A 15,305-nucleotide genomic window follows, 5' to 3' on the forward strand; every position below is an offset into this window, starting at 1 on the left:
AACAGGGATGCGCACGCACGATCGCATGCATTCCCTGATTAAATGGGAGGACGTCATATGACGCCCTCTCGCCACAAGAGCCGCACAACCTGGCCGTCATTTGCCATTTAAAAAAAAATAATTAAAATCTTCGACAGCTTCCTCCTATAGATTTTATAAAAATAAAAAATAAAGTGCTGTTATATAATTACATATAAGAAGAACCTAATGTAGTGCATCCAATTCTGTTTGAATAGATATATTAAATAGTATGAATTGTATTCAGCATTACATTTAGAATAAAATAATATATAGCATGGGGAGTTTGGGCATTTTAAATAGATCACTCCAAATTAGACAAATCCTATACTTCTGTAGCACTAACCCCCGAAGGAGCTGCTGAAATTTGATTCGGGCCTGCACTCTGCTAATGAACCCCCTTGACACAGCTGTGGTGCAATACAATAAAGTACAAGAAAATATAATTCAATATACCTGTATTGTAACCTCAGGGTCCACTGGCTCTACCTGGTGGGAGAAAACAACACTCCACACAACTGGATAGTTAATCAAATATATTTTACTGTGAATATGTTTCAAAAGGTGATTACAGTAATTGTGCTGTCATTCCAACATAGGACGACAGTACAATGGATTTCAACATAAACAATGGCAAACAATATATATATACAGTTACTACAAGTAGTATTCAACCCCCTGCAGATTTGGCAGGTTTGATAAGATGCAAGTAAGTTAGAGCCTTCAAACTTTAAACAAGAGCAGGATTTATTAACAGAGGCATAAATCTTACAAACCAAAGAGTTATGTTGCTCAGTTAAATTTTAATAAATTTTAAACATAAAAGTGTGGGTCAATTATTATTCAACCCCTAGGTTTAATATTTTGTGGAATAACCCTTGTTTGCAATTACAGCTAATAATCGTCTTTTATACGACCTGATCAGGCCGGCACAGGTCTCTGGAGTTATCTTGGCCCACTCCTCCATGCAGATCTTCTCCAAGTTATCTAGGTTCTTTGGGTGTCTCATGTGGACTTTAATCTTGAGCTCCTTCCACAAGTTTTCAATTGGGTTAAGGTCAGGAGACTGACTAGGCCACTGCAACACCTTGATTTTTTCCCTCTTGAACCAGGCCTTGGTTTTCTTGGCTGTGTGCTTTGGGTCGTTGTCTTGTTGGAAGATGAAATGACGACCCATCTTAAGGTCCTTGATGGAGGAGTGGAGGTTCTTGGCCAAAATCTCCAGGTAGGCCGTGCTATCCATCTTCCCATGGATGCGGACCAGATGGCCAGGCCCCTTGGCTGAGAAGCAGCCCCACAGCATGATGCTGCCACCACCATGCTTGACTGTAGGGATGGTATTCTTTGGGTCGTATGCAGTGCCATCCAGTCTCCAAACGTCACGTGTGTGGTTGGCACCAAAGATCTCGATCTTGGTCTCATCAGACCAGAGAACCTTGAACCAGTCTGTCTCAGAGTCATCCAAGTGATCATGAGCAAACTGTAGACGAGCCTTGACATGACGCTTTGAAAGTAAAGGTACCTTACGGGCTCGTCTGGAACGGAGACCATTGCGGTGGAGTACGTTACTTATGGTATTGACTGAAACCAATGTCCCCACTGCCATGGGATCTTCCCGGAGCTCCTTCCTTGTTGTCCTTGGGTTAGCCTTGACTCTTCGGACAAGCCTGGCCTCGGCACGGGAGGAAACTTTCAAAGGCTGTCCAGCCCGTGGAAGGCTAACAGTAGTTCCATAAGCCTTCCACTTCCGGATGATGCTCCCAACAGTGGAGACAGGTAGGCCCAACTCCTTGGAAAGGGTTTTGTACCCCTTGCCAGCCTTGTGACCCTCCACGATCTTGTCTCTGATGGCCTTGGAATGCTCCTTTGTCTTTCCCATGTTGACCATGTATGAGTGCTGTTCACAAGTTTGGGGAGGGTCTTAAATAGTCAGAAAAGGCTGGAAAAACAGATAATTAATCCAAACATGTGAAGCTTGTTCTTTGTGCCTGAACTACTTCTTAATACTTTAGGGGAACCAAACAGAATTCTGTTGAATTGAGGGGTTGAATAATAATTGACCCTCTGAATAAACTTTTCACTATTTAAAAAAAAATTAAACAAAGAAATAACATTCTTTTTTGCTGCAGTGCATTTCACACTTCCAGGCTGATCTACAGTCCAAATGTCACAATGCCAAGTTAAGTCCGAATGTGTAAACCTGCTAAATCTGCAGGGGGTTGAATACTACTTGTAGGCACTGTATATATATATATATATATATTTATACCCGGGAGCTCCCCCTACTTTTTAAGCTATGCATGAGATCTCACTTAAAGTACTTAGTCCTTGATCTTCTTGTCTCCGCTAGCTAAAATAACTCCTTGCAATTTGTAATCTACAGGCTAGAGTAAGTTAAGTTGAGGTAAAGGTGCTCCTGGTATAACTTCAGTAACTATATTACAAGGCTTAGGACGTCAGAGTAGATAGGCCTCAAACCTGCTCGGTGTCAGTTGCTCTGCTCCTCCTCCGTGGAACTATAAATCCCAGTGAGGCCTGTGTATGAGTCTAACTGCATGTGAAAGTTAAACTGTGGGCCGTAACCCGCTCACCAACTAGATCGGAGGTCCGTGTAGTAGCTTTGGTCCGATGACTGCAGCTTGCTTCTCCGTCAGCTGGGTTCGTTGCTGCGTTCCACAACGCTGGGTGAACCCGGTCCTCTGATGCTCAAACGAGTGTCTCTGAATCTCTCCAATCCGGTCACTGTGTCTCTGGCACCGTCAGGTCACTCACACAAACTGCAGTTGCACTCTGCGATGGCTGTAGGCCCCTTCTCATGGGAGACCTCCTCACAGATCCTCAGAGGCAGGTCATATGATCCTAAGAAACCTAAAATGGCCGCTCGGGGTCCTTTTATGTCCTACCCAGCATGCAGTGCAAGAGGGTGTCCATGGGTAGGTCACCAAGCATCCTGGGTAAAAAGGTCAACATCACATTAATATGCAAAAATATGTCTTCGCTACATACTCCCCCTACTTTTAGTCTTTGGTCCCCAAAGATATTTAGAATCTTGGTTCTATCAAACGTTTTTGCCTATTACGTGCTATCATTTACATGCGGAGAGAACAGGTTAGTATGATAACAACCAAGTTGCATTTCCATAACCAGAGTCTAAACTCAAATGGTTCATCTTATAAACACAAATCTGACACAGGAGCTTCCCACCAAATTACATATGATGGGGAGCTGTCCTGTGCACTCACAGTTGACGCTATAGTGGCTGGTACAGATGTGTCAAGGGGTGAGCTGGGGTTGTCGCTTACTGAACCAGCAGTAGAGGAACCAGGCACTTCAGAATTTCTCTTGCTAGTAATTTGAGTCGCTTCGGAGCATTCGCCCAATGTATCATATGTCAGTCTTTTTGATGGGCGAATGTCTCTTTGTTCTTTGTATTTTTGGTGTGTCCACCACTATTGGGCAAGTATCCTCATTCCTCATCTCAGATGCTGGTAGTGGAGAGTAAACAGGAGTATTTTGCTCTTCTGTGTGATGGATTATCGGCATAAACTCTGGGGCCTCTGCCCAAAGAGTCCCATTATTATCTTCCCCTGTCTTTGGGGGAGGCATCAACATCTGTCTCTGAAGCCTTGCTACAATGGGGTTTCTGCTCTGCACTTAGTGTCCCCAGCATGTTCAGAAGAGTCCTGTTGAATCTCTCCGGTTGAGGGTCCCCTGGTGGGTGGTAGGGAGTAGTCCTGGACTTTTGTATGCCTAGTAGATCCAATAGACTTTTTATCAGCCTGCTCTCAAAGTCTCTTCCTTGGTCCAAATGTATCCGTTGAGGTAAGTCATAATGGACGAAGAACTTTTCTACAAGAGTCTTTGCTACTGTGGCTGCTTGCTGGTCTCTAGTAGGGAACACCTGGGCATAGCGGGTGAAATGATCTGTACCCACTAAAATGTCCCCTTGCCCACTCAGGTCGGGTTCCAGGCACAAAAATGCAGACTAGATACATCGGCCCTTGGCTCTCTAGGTGGCCCATTGGAGCAGCCCTCTGAGGCAGAATCTTCCATTATATGCATCTGAGGCAGGAATGACAATAGCTCTCCACTTCGGTCCTCATGTGGGGCCAGTAGAATCTGTCCCTTATGAGTTGAAGAGTCCTCTCAGCTCCTAGATAACCATGATGGTCGTGCAGGGCCATCAGCACCCTCTCTCTGTTCTTTTCCAGCAAAAGCAGTTGCCACTTCTCTTTGGGATCTTCAGAGGGGCCCCTTCGGTAGACCACCCCTTGTTGTAACTGCAACCGATCCCGCTCTTTCAATAGTAGCCTTTCAACTGATCCTGCTCTTTCAGTGGCTTGTCCCTTCACAGAGGGCTCTTACTCCTTCCGTGGTCTGTACTTCAGGCTTAAGGTAAATGCAGAGAGAGCAGCCAACCACCTGTGACCAGTGGCGTCCAGCTTCGCAGTGGTGAGCAAGTATGTGAGGGGGTTGTTGTCTGTCTTGACTACGAATTCAGCCCTGTAGAGGTAGTCCTTCAACTTGTCTACCACTGCCCACTTCAGAGCCAGAAATTCAAGCTTATGAGCTGGGTAGTTTCTTTCTCCAGGAACTAAACTTCTAATCACATAGGCGACAGGCCGCAGGTGCCCATCATACTCTTGGTGAGCACCCCTCCTATGCCACCTCGGCTGGCATCTACGTGTAATTCGTAGGGTTTGACAGGGTCTGCATAGGCCAAAACCGGAGCAGTAGTAAGGCTACACTTCAATTGTGTGAAGGTTTCCTCACAGTCTGGAGTCCACTGGTCTTAAATAGACTCCTTTTTCTTCCTGGGCCCTTCTTTTGACTTCCAGGCCTATTTGGGTCTATGCCGGTTTCCTCTAAATTCTTCAATAGTTCAGTAAGCGGGTGAGCTATCTTGGCAAACCCTTCTACAAACCTTCTGTAGTATGAACAGAAGCTTAGAAATGATCTAAGCTCAGTCACATTTGTGGGTCTGGGCCAAGAAGTGACAGCTTCCAGTTTCCTGGGATCTGTTGCTACTCCTTCTTCAGACACAATGTGTCCTAAGTAGTTCACAGAGGGTTGGTAGAATTGGCATTTCTACATGGAGAGATTTTGTCAGGGATCCGTCCGCGTGCGTGCGCGCTAGCGCGATTGGCGCCAGTGGCCCTTTTTAAAGGTACAGCTGCAGATGTTCTGTGCTGTTCGTCTGCAGCTAGTACCTGAAGCAACCTGTTTTCCTGCCTGAAGTTTACCTGATTACCCGACCCGGCTCCTGTCTGACTCTGCTGTTCTCTCCTGCCCCGACCTCGGCTTGTTTGACCTATCTCGGACTGATTACCATTGCTGAACCTCTGCCTGTTGACGTTTCTTCTGCCTCTCCCCTGCTGGGTCCTGCTTGTTGTCGGTCCTGTTTATTCTCCTGCTCAGAGACCTTCCTGAACCTGCTACTGCCTCTCAACGCCCGTGGACTGCCCATTCAGTTTGCCAACCATCATTGGCTGCCATCTGCTGTTGAAGTTCCTGCATCTGGAAGATCCCCATCTCATCAGCATCCGCTGCTGCATCTGGCCAGACGCTCCTACCCCGCTGTGCTCTTGTCCCTCTGTTCCCATTTCAGGGGGACTTGAACCAGAGCCGTAAGAGAGGTCTCCTTCCACCAAGGCTCACCACCCAGGTACCTAACAGATTTTCAGGCCTTCATCGTGTAGTGTCTTCAGGACCTTCTGCAAGAGTTCTTCATGTTCTTCTAGTGTTCTTCCAAACACTATGACATCATCCAGGTACACCAGCACTTCAATCAGGTTCATGTCACCCATTGCCTTCTCCATCAATCTCTGGAAGGTTGCTGGGGTGCAAGATAGACCTTATGGCATCCGAATGAACTCGAAAAAGCCCACAGGGGTGCTAAAAGCCGTGTTCTCTCTATCTTCAGGGCACATGGGGATCTGACAGAACCAACTCTTTAGGTCAAGCACACTGAACCACTTCGCCCCCGAGAGGCTCTGTAAGGCATCTTCTATCCAAGGTGTGGTGTACTGGTCAGGAAGAGGCCAAGTAGGTGTAAGAGGTGTGTTCTTTGGGTAGAACTCTTCCAGAGGAATCTCTCCTGCTTGTTCTCCCGTTAAATCACATGCGGAGACTGGGGTGGCTGGGCTGACCTGTCGTAACAGTGTCCTGGCTGGTACCCTCACTGGCACAGCTGCTGTGTTGCGGACACTAACTGAAATCTTGCCTCTGCTCCTCTTCAATGCTCTAGTTGGCAATACTTCAGAGATAAGTTCCAGTCCTATATGCTCTTCTTGACTTGAGGTCTCAAGGACAATGAATGGGCCTGGTTTTTCCCAGCATAACTTGATGGAGGCTCTCAGGCAGAATACTTCACCTGGCTGGACCAGTCTCTCCTTATAAAGAAGCCAGATTTTTCCCACTCACGCTTTTGGGGCCTTCTCTTCTTGTTTGAGATCTCAATACACCTGGGCAAGCATAGGGTATATTTTTGTGGGGGGGAGTTCTTCCTTGCAGTACAAGTGGTGTAAGTAGTCTCCTCACCAAGTCAGTGTTTGTCCCAATGATAAGAGAGCTTTTTTCAGCCCCTGGGGGATGAGGGCACACCACGACCAAGGTGTCAAAGGTCTCAGCCTCTCCTGCTGTACTTGGGTCAAAAGTGAGTTTGACCAGCAGGTAGCCACCATATGGGAAGTTCTGAGTACCTAACCCCCATATCTCTAGTTCCTCCAATTTCTGTAATGGCAAGTGCTTGAGATGTTTGTTGTAGAAGTCCCTGTAGAGCAATGTAACTTGAGCTCCAGTGTCCAGCAGGGCTCTTATGTATATCCCTTCTACCTAAATAGGGACAATTGGGGAGGACCCCACTAGCTTGGGAAGAGGCCCATGGGAGGTGGTACCTTTTGCCTGCTTGGTGGCTTGCACCTTTACACTTGACTTCCGCTGACTCTTTTCCTTCCGGTTGAACTTAGCTGTTGTTCCAGGGGTCTGGCATGTACGGGTGGGTTTGGATTTGACTGTTGTGACAGGGCACCCAGTGGACTCCTTCAATGGGGCTCTCTGAAGTTTTTCCGCCGGCTTCTTGGTGGGCATTTTCTTCAGTGCTTTGGCAACTTCCATTGCTATATCTGTTAAATTTCCCTTATTTGGGCACTGTGCAATAAAAAGTCCAACTTCCCCACATTGATAGAACTTCGGAACTGGGGGCAGGGTCACGTCCCTTCTTCCAACCGTAGAGGTGGGTACATCATGTTTCATTTCCGAGAGTGATTTTTGTATATCAGCTTGGGTTTTCATCACATTGTGCCAGTTGAATTATGGCTTGTTTCAAGGTAACCCTTGGGGTGGACTGCACAATAGGACTCTTGGGGTGTTCCCCCCACTCATATTCCTCATCACTTTCTTCCACCTGTACTAATTGTGCTGCAACCTTCTTTCTTCGTAACGGTCCCTGTCACGAGCCGAGCCTCTTTATCCTTCTAGTCTAGGATAGCCTCTTCTTCTCTCACCACCTGGATCAATTCTGGGTAAGAAAGGGCCTTTTCGGTGCCTTTCAGGAGTAATCCGAGAGCAATGGGTTAGTTTGGTCTAGCTCCTTGTAGAGCCCGGTCCAACCTGGTTTTGGCCACTTCCCTGGGATCAATGCCCTTCTTCAAAATGATCCGATATCTTCTCTCCTCTCATCTGATGGGTATGCTCAAACTGATACATCAGATCAGATCGTTTTTCCACTCTTCCATAAACGGCATAAAGGGCTTCGATGTAATCCTCGGCTTCACAATCTGTTTTTTCCCTTATAAAGTTTCTGATGACATCGGCTGCTGGGCTCAACAGGCTTTCACTAATTCGCCATCTTGCCACTAGCTTTGGCACATTCCAGTCTTCTAGAGCTTCCAAGGCCTGATCCATCCAACTCTCAAATCCTTCCTCCCCTTCAGGTCTTGGTATCCGACCTGAGAAGGTCGGCAGCTTCCGATATCTCTCATTGGTGAACGTCTGGTGGCTATGTACTAGACTATCCACTAGGCGGCTCATTTCCGGGTAGAATGATGCCGATCCCAAGAGACCTAAAATGGCCGCTCAGGGTCCTTTTATGTCCTACCCAGCATGCAGTGCAAGAGAGGGTGTCCATGGGTAGGTCACCAAGCATCCTGGGTAAAAAAAGGTCAACCTTCAATGTAAATAAGTCACTTCGTGTATTGTATTTAATGCTTGAAAAACCAAAGTTATCCCAGTCCACTTCCTGTATTTGACCGCTAGATGGCGCCAAATACTAAGCTATAGAATTGTCCATAGGCTTGCATTGTAAAACATTAACATCACATTAATAGGCAAAAATATGGCTGCACTACACTTCTCTCATATAACAGGTTCCCAGTCTCCTGTAGCATGACTGTAGTATCCAACAAGCTTCCATTAACAAGGTTAACAGCCTTTGATCATCTTCTGTACATAGGAGTAAATGGAAGGGCCATGCATGACCACTTCCTGTGCCACAGATAATTTCCAGTCTATACAATTAGCTAGGACTACGTCCTTCTGAGAATGAACCCAATATTCTGCAGACATAAACTGGTTTTCCTGGTGCCTCCATGGCAGAATACAGATGATAGAGCTCCGCCTTGACTCCTCCCTCAGGACTACTGAATAGCATAAATTAAAGACATAGTCCCCCCCCAAAATTCTCTTTTTCTTCCCTCATACCTCTTGAGATGGTGAAGAGTAGCAGTTAGTCCAGTTCGCCTCTCCTGGGCACAGTCCATGTTCTTGGGCCGCTCACAGTGCTAAAAAGACCGGGAACCCCTTCTGTGGACATTTTTGGGTCATTCTACAGAGTTTCCTCACAGGAACGCTATCTGCCAGTACATGTCATGATGAATTTAGGTGGATTGGCAGAGGGATCAGCGCTTGCACCCCAGGCCTGCTGTGATTTTTTTCCCCCTTCTGTTACTTTTTTCTGTTTGTTGTGTTTATTGGTTTTGTTCCTTTTTCTCTCTTCCTTATTTACCTGTGTTGTCCCCTTTTAAATACCCACACATGCGCGGAGCTACCTGTTTTTAGCAGGCTTTCCAGGGAGTTCTGTTTTCCTTGAGGGGGTTAGGGTGTGCTTCCGGGATCCATTAGGCAGCGGTGCTGGTACGCTCCTGCGGTGTGTTCCAGCCGCCGTGCTCAGCCTGACATCTCCAGGCAGCATCGGCATTGGCGCGGTCCCAGGGCCAGATACGCGCACGCTGGCCATCAGATGGTGATAGCGGCAGTAGCAAGTGCACATGTTCAGTTGCTGGGCGGGCCGACCATTTTGGTTAGGGGAAAGGCTGCTATTTTTACCCTTCCTGCAGTTATTTGTTCAGGTGGGTGGGCATCTCTGCTAGCTTAAAGGACAGAGTATTTCAGGGCTGATGGCTGTCAGTGATGCTCAGCTATGCCCTGCAGGACTCTTTTGGTACTTGTTAGTGGTAGGTTTTATTTAAAAAAAAAAAAAAATGTACATATATCTATATATATATATAAATAAAATAAAGGAGGATAATAAGGAGGGAGGGAATAGAAATGAGGGGAAAGTGTGTATATATATATATATATATATATATATATATAAATAAATAAAAGGAGGATAATAAGAGGGAGGGAGGAAAGGATAGATTTTTATATATCATATATATATATATATATATATATATATATATATATATATATAGAAAGGCCAGTATGGTGGCCTGAAATTATGGGAGGAGTCCGGTGGAATATATAACCAGCCGTCCGCCCGTCTTCCTCGTCGGTTCCGGTGCGCGATACCTGATACGTCAGATATCAAGGGCCGACTATCCTAGACCAGACGCAGTGAGCCCGTTCGTGAGTTCCCGCGTTGTTCGTCTCCGCCTTGACCGTCTTCCCGTTCATCAGCGTCCGTGGGTTTCGCCGTCGGAGTGTCGTCTTACCCATCGAATTTGTCGTTACACGTCGGGCCGGCTGTCGCAGGTAGGGCTTCGGCACCCCCTTTTCGGTTCATGTATTACGATGTCCCATCAACATTCCCTGAACTCACGAACCGCTCGGATGTTTTACTGTGGCTCTCGTACTCATGTCACTGTGTCTACTTTCGATGTAGTCGTTATCACCTTCGGTCGATCACGCCACGTCAGGCGATTCATTCGCAGGTACGACATTCGAAACCGTTCGACTCCCCGAGCATTTCTATTAGTATCGGTCGAATCGTTCGACTCACAGCCAACTGCTTGTTACGACAAAGCAAGCAGTCCGCACGTATCGGTTGGTCTGCTCCAGTTCGAATATATCTCATCATTCATGCAGTTGTGTTATGTATCTCATTTCATCTCATTTCAAGTCATTTCAGTCCCACTCATTTCTACCGATTCAAATCATTTCTGTCACTAGCCGCGCTCCGGCGCGAATCCTGTCGCACCTCTGGTGCACCGATTCGCTTTGAAGTGCCCCAGGGTTCGGCCTCATTTCTGTACATGCTCCAGAGACTGAGTCACTCGCAGGTTCACGCACGGTCCCTGATTCTTGTCTTTGTCATGGCATACCATTTCTGTCACTTATTACGCTCCAATTCGAATCCTGTCGCATTCTTCTATGCACCGATTCGTCCTGGTGTGCCCAGCTGCTACGCCTCATTTTGGTACATGCTCCAGAGACGGATTCTTTTTTCGTAACCTGCAGTCCAGTCGTTGAATCCGGTCTCTGTCATGGGATATCATTTCTGTCACTTATTACACTCCAATTCGAATCCTGTCGCATTCTTTTATGCACCGATTCGTTCTGGTGTGCCCAGCTGCTACGCCTCATTTCAGTACATGCTCCAGAGACGGATTCTTTCTTGTAACCATCAGTCCAGTCGTTGAATCTTGTCTCTGTCATGGCATATCATTTCTGTCACTTATTACGCTCCAATTCGAATCCTGTCGCATTCCTTATGCACCGATTCGTTCTGGTGTGCCCAGCTGCTACGCCTCATTTCAGTACATGCTCCAAAGACAGGATTCATCTGTTTGGTTCAAGGGCTCGTCCTCTGATTCTTGTCTTTGTCATGGGTTTTTCATTTCATTTCACCTATCACGTTCCGGTACGAATAGTCACATCTGTGTACCAAATTCGTCTCGGCGTGCCCCAGGAATGGCCTCATTTCAGTACATGCTCCAGAATCCGTTTCGTGCTCGGTCGCAAGTTGTGGCATGGCGATCCGGATCTCTGTCATGGCAGGTTCTCTCATTTCACTGTCACATACGGCTTCCCGGCTTGGGTCCAGTTGATTCTTCAATGTTTGGATGCCTGCCGGGGGCCTTGCTCCTCGGCCTCATTTCATTATAGATTGCCTCAAAAGGGAAAACACAGCTTTGTTTAGGCGTGTCTCGCTGTTTTCTCCACATACAAGCGTAGACTTCTTGCAATCGTTGCAAACACACATCCAAGCGTAGACTTCTCGCAATCGTTGCAAGCACGCATCCAGACATAGACTTCTCGCAATCATTACAAGCACGCATTCGAGCATAGACCTCTTGCACTTATTACTAGCACGCATTCGAGCATAGACCTCTTGCAATCGTTGCAAGCACGCATTCGAGCATAGACCTCTTGCAATCGTTGCAAGCACGCATTCGAGCATAGACCTCTTGCACTCATTACAAGCACGCATTCGGGCATAGACCTCTTGCAATCGCTGCAAGCGCGCATTCGAGCATAGACCTCTCGCGATCATTACAAGCACACATTCGAGCATAGACCTCTTACACTCATTACAAGCATGCATTCAAGCATAGACCTCTTGCAATCGTTGCATGCACGCATTCGAGCATAGACCTCTGGCGATCATTGCAGGCACGCATTCGAGCATAGACCTCTTGCACTCATTACAAGCACGCATTCGAGCATAGTCCTCTTGCAATCATGGCAAGCACGCATTCGAGCATAGACCTCTTGCAATCGTTGCAAGCAGGTGTCCAGGCACAACTTGTTGCAATCATTGCTGGCAGGCACTTCTGGCTTGCTCAATAGATTGCTTTAGGGAAAACCTGGATACCTTCCTAAATGTACGTTGTATTACGGGGTACTTATATTTATAGGTATAGTTGATCCAGGGAAAAAATCCGATTGCCTCTCGAGGGGTCAGGAAGGAATTTTTTCCCCGGCTGTAGCAAATTGGCCTATGCTCTGTTGGGGTTTTTTTTTGCCTTCCTCTGGATCAGCTGCGGGCGTAGAACTGGGTGTGTCGGGTTGTGTGATACCTTATTTATTTTGATTTGGTTGGACCGGATGGACTTCTGTCTTTTCCGGCCTGGCTACCCGTGAGGCCTACCATAATTCCTTGCAGTCGTTGCAGGCACGAGTCCTGGCACAACTCCTTGCATTAGTTGCAGGCACGCATCCTAGCATAACATCTTGCAGTCGTGGCAAGCACGCATCCTGGGTAACATCTTGCAATCATCGCAAGCACGCATCCAAACATGCATTCAAGCACAACTCCTGTAGTCTTCGCAGTGCACATGCGGTAACACGAATTGCTCACAGTCATTACGTATACATCTCCAGTGACAAACTCCCGGGCAATTGTCGCAAGCACATGTTTAAACACAACTTTTAGTCATGCCAAGGCTCGCGACTTAGCATAACTTCTTGCAATCATTCGTTGGCAAGCACGTTCTCAGTGGCACACAAACTGGCTACACGTCATTTTCAGCAGCACTTAATTGGCCACTCGTCTTCTGTGGCTTTTCTTATAAACCACTCACTGTTGTCTGTCTATCCGTCTCTTCCTTAGGACAGTTGAGTTCAGCTTCCGTCCCGCACCAGGATCATGTTGTCACACGCAACTGGCTTCTTCCTGTAGCACACCCAGGCTATTTCTAGCCAGCGTTCAGCATTTCTTATCCTTACAGTGCACGGAGAGCCGTCTGTCGTTACGGCCCATACAGCAAGATCCCCACCACGAGGCATCCAGAGGCATCAGCCCATAGCCAACGGCAAACGCTCGCCATCACAACTGCCATCTTTAGGGGCATATTATATCCTCGCATATTCTCCAGTCTAGTCGTCCAAAAGACACCTACAGTCCCTACACGGCATGTTGAGTTCGCTATGCGCATCATCCCTCAGGGTCGCGCCTTGTGTCACGCCTATTGGTCTTACTGTCCCTCTCACAGGATCCAGAGCAAGTCCTCAGCCTGGATCCCGCGGCAATAGCAGTCCTTGCTATGCGGGAGGAATTCCTATCGTCTGGGAACGGCGTCTCCCTGTTCATTCCCTCCGTGTCTTCCCTTTCGCCCCAGGTGATGACCGACGCAGCGGCCTCCACGGGCTTGCGGCTGTTTTTTGGCCACCTCCGGCTCGCAGCTCCCTGGCCTCCCCAGTTACTGGCAATTCCTGGCTGCGCCAAGGCGTCCTCTCTGTTGATTATGTCCTTCCTACGTCAACTGGTCCAGCTCTTGTTGTTGTTTCAGTTCAACATCCATTGTTCCTTTATCCACGGTAAGTTCAATCAGGCAGCGGACGCCCTCTCCCGCTTTAACCTTGTCTCTTTTCCGATCAGGTACCCGGAGCCGGACCAACATCAGCAGCTATCCCGGACTGGTCTCAACTAACCCTGGATTAGCCCCTCACCTCCTAGCGGCTACCCAACTTATCGATCACTCCCTTTCCCGCAATACCCTCAAGGCTTATCAGTCAGCCTGGAGGGCCTTTAACCGCTTCATCACGTATCACAGCACAGTGACGTCCCATGTCAAGCAAGTCGTAGCCTTCATTTCCTACTGCCACTCGCAGTTGGTGTTATCTGTTAATACGATCCGGCTATACCTGACCGGTGTACAACATTTCACGTCCCTCCAGGACCCCACCGTACCCTCCTCATTTTCTTACCACACCGTTCGGACTGTTATGCGCAGTGTCCAGAAGCGCCAGCCGATGGCCGGCACCAAACCACCGCCTTTCACAGGAGACGTTCTAGAACTATGTCAGATATCCTGGCCACTTCACCTTTCGGTCTCCACATGAGTGGCATTTACAAGCAGCCATACACCTGGCCTTCTACGGCTTCTTACGGCCAAGCCAGTTTACTTGTAGTAGCCTCACAGCACGCATGCTGTACAAGCACCACCTGGTCCGATACGAAGACCATTTCATCTTACACTTAGCAGTCTCCAAGACGCAGCAGCTTGGCTCAGGTATGGACATACACTTCTATAAAACCAACAACCGCTGGTGCCCGGTCACTGTTCTCATCCGCTTGTTGCCCCTTTTGGCCAACCAACCAGGAACTGGCCCGCTTCTGCCTTTTCACACGAAACCTCTCAACGCAGCCCAGTTCATGGAGCATGTCAGGATACTCCGGGGCATCCTTCACCTCAATCCTGCTCACTACTCCGGACATTCATTCCGTATCAAAGCAGCTTCTACGGCCTCCCGCCAAGGGGTCCCGGTCCATGTTATCAAGAAATTGGGTAGATGGAAGTCCTCCTGTTTTGCCCGTTACATACCCAATCTGCAAATAGAGATGGCCCAGGCCTTTGTCAAACTCACCCAGTGACAGTCTTGATTCAATAAAGTGCAACCCCTACCTGGATGTTTTGCCCCCTTATTTTGGCATACCGTACGTTAGACCAGGGCACACTTTCAGGTCCATTTCAAGTAAGCGAGTTTATGTTAACCTTGTTTGTCATCCTTATCCGTATCGGTCTGAGGGCTCTGGACCATAAATATATATATATATATACATATATACAGAGAGAGAGAGAGAGAGATGACCTTTTCCAAGTATCGTGTTTTTTTTCTCTCTCTCGCTACATTTCTACAACTAATCCTCCTGCCCGAATCCGCCATGAGCCATTCATCTTGTAATCAAAAGCCTCCCACTTCCAATAGGTATGAGACCAACTGTACGCGAGAACATAAATAAAATGCGCTTTCTGGATTAACGTGGCTTCCTTTTTATCACAACCGGCCCACTCCAAGAGGTCTAAAAAATCCTCAAGACATCAGGACGATTACAGATCAGACAGCAAGTCCCGTTCCTCATGCCATAGGTCAACAAAGAGGTCAAGATCCTAAAGACAGTATCGTTCTCCCTCTCCTCAAACTTATGCAAGGAACAAATGCTGGGCTTGTGGAGCTACACCACTGCCAAACAAGTTAGTCTGCAAGGTCTGTTTCAGGGACTATTCAGTTAAGCAGGTGGTGGATCCGCTTAAGCGGATGATGAAGGGCTCCTTCTTGGAGTTAGCAGTTCCCACTCAGTCAGTCCCACAAACGTCCCAAGTACAGGATACGGAACCCAA

This window comes from Lithobates pipiens, unplaced genomic scaffold (genome assembly GCF_037356315.1).
Source record: "Lithobates pipiens isolate NorthernLeopardFrog02 unplaced genomic scaffold, aLitPip1_a1.2 Scaffold_19, whole genome shotgun sequence".
Classification (NCBI taxonomy): domain Eukaryota; kingdom Metazoa; phylum Chordata; class Amphibia; order Anura; family Ranidae; genus Lithobates; species Lithobates pipiens.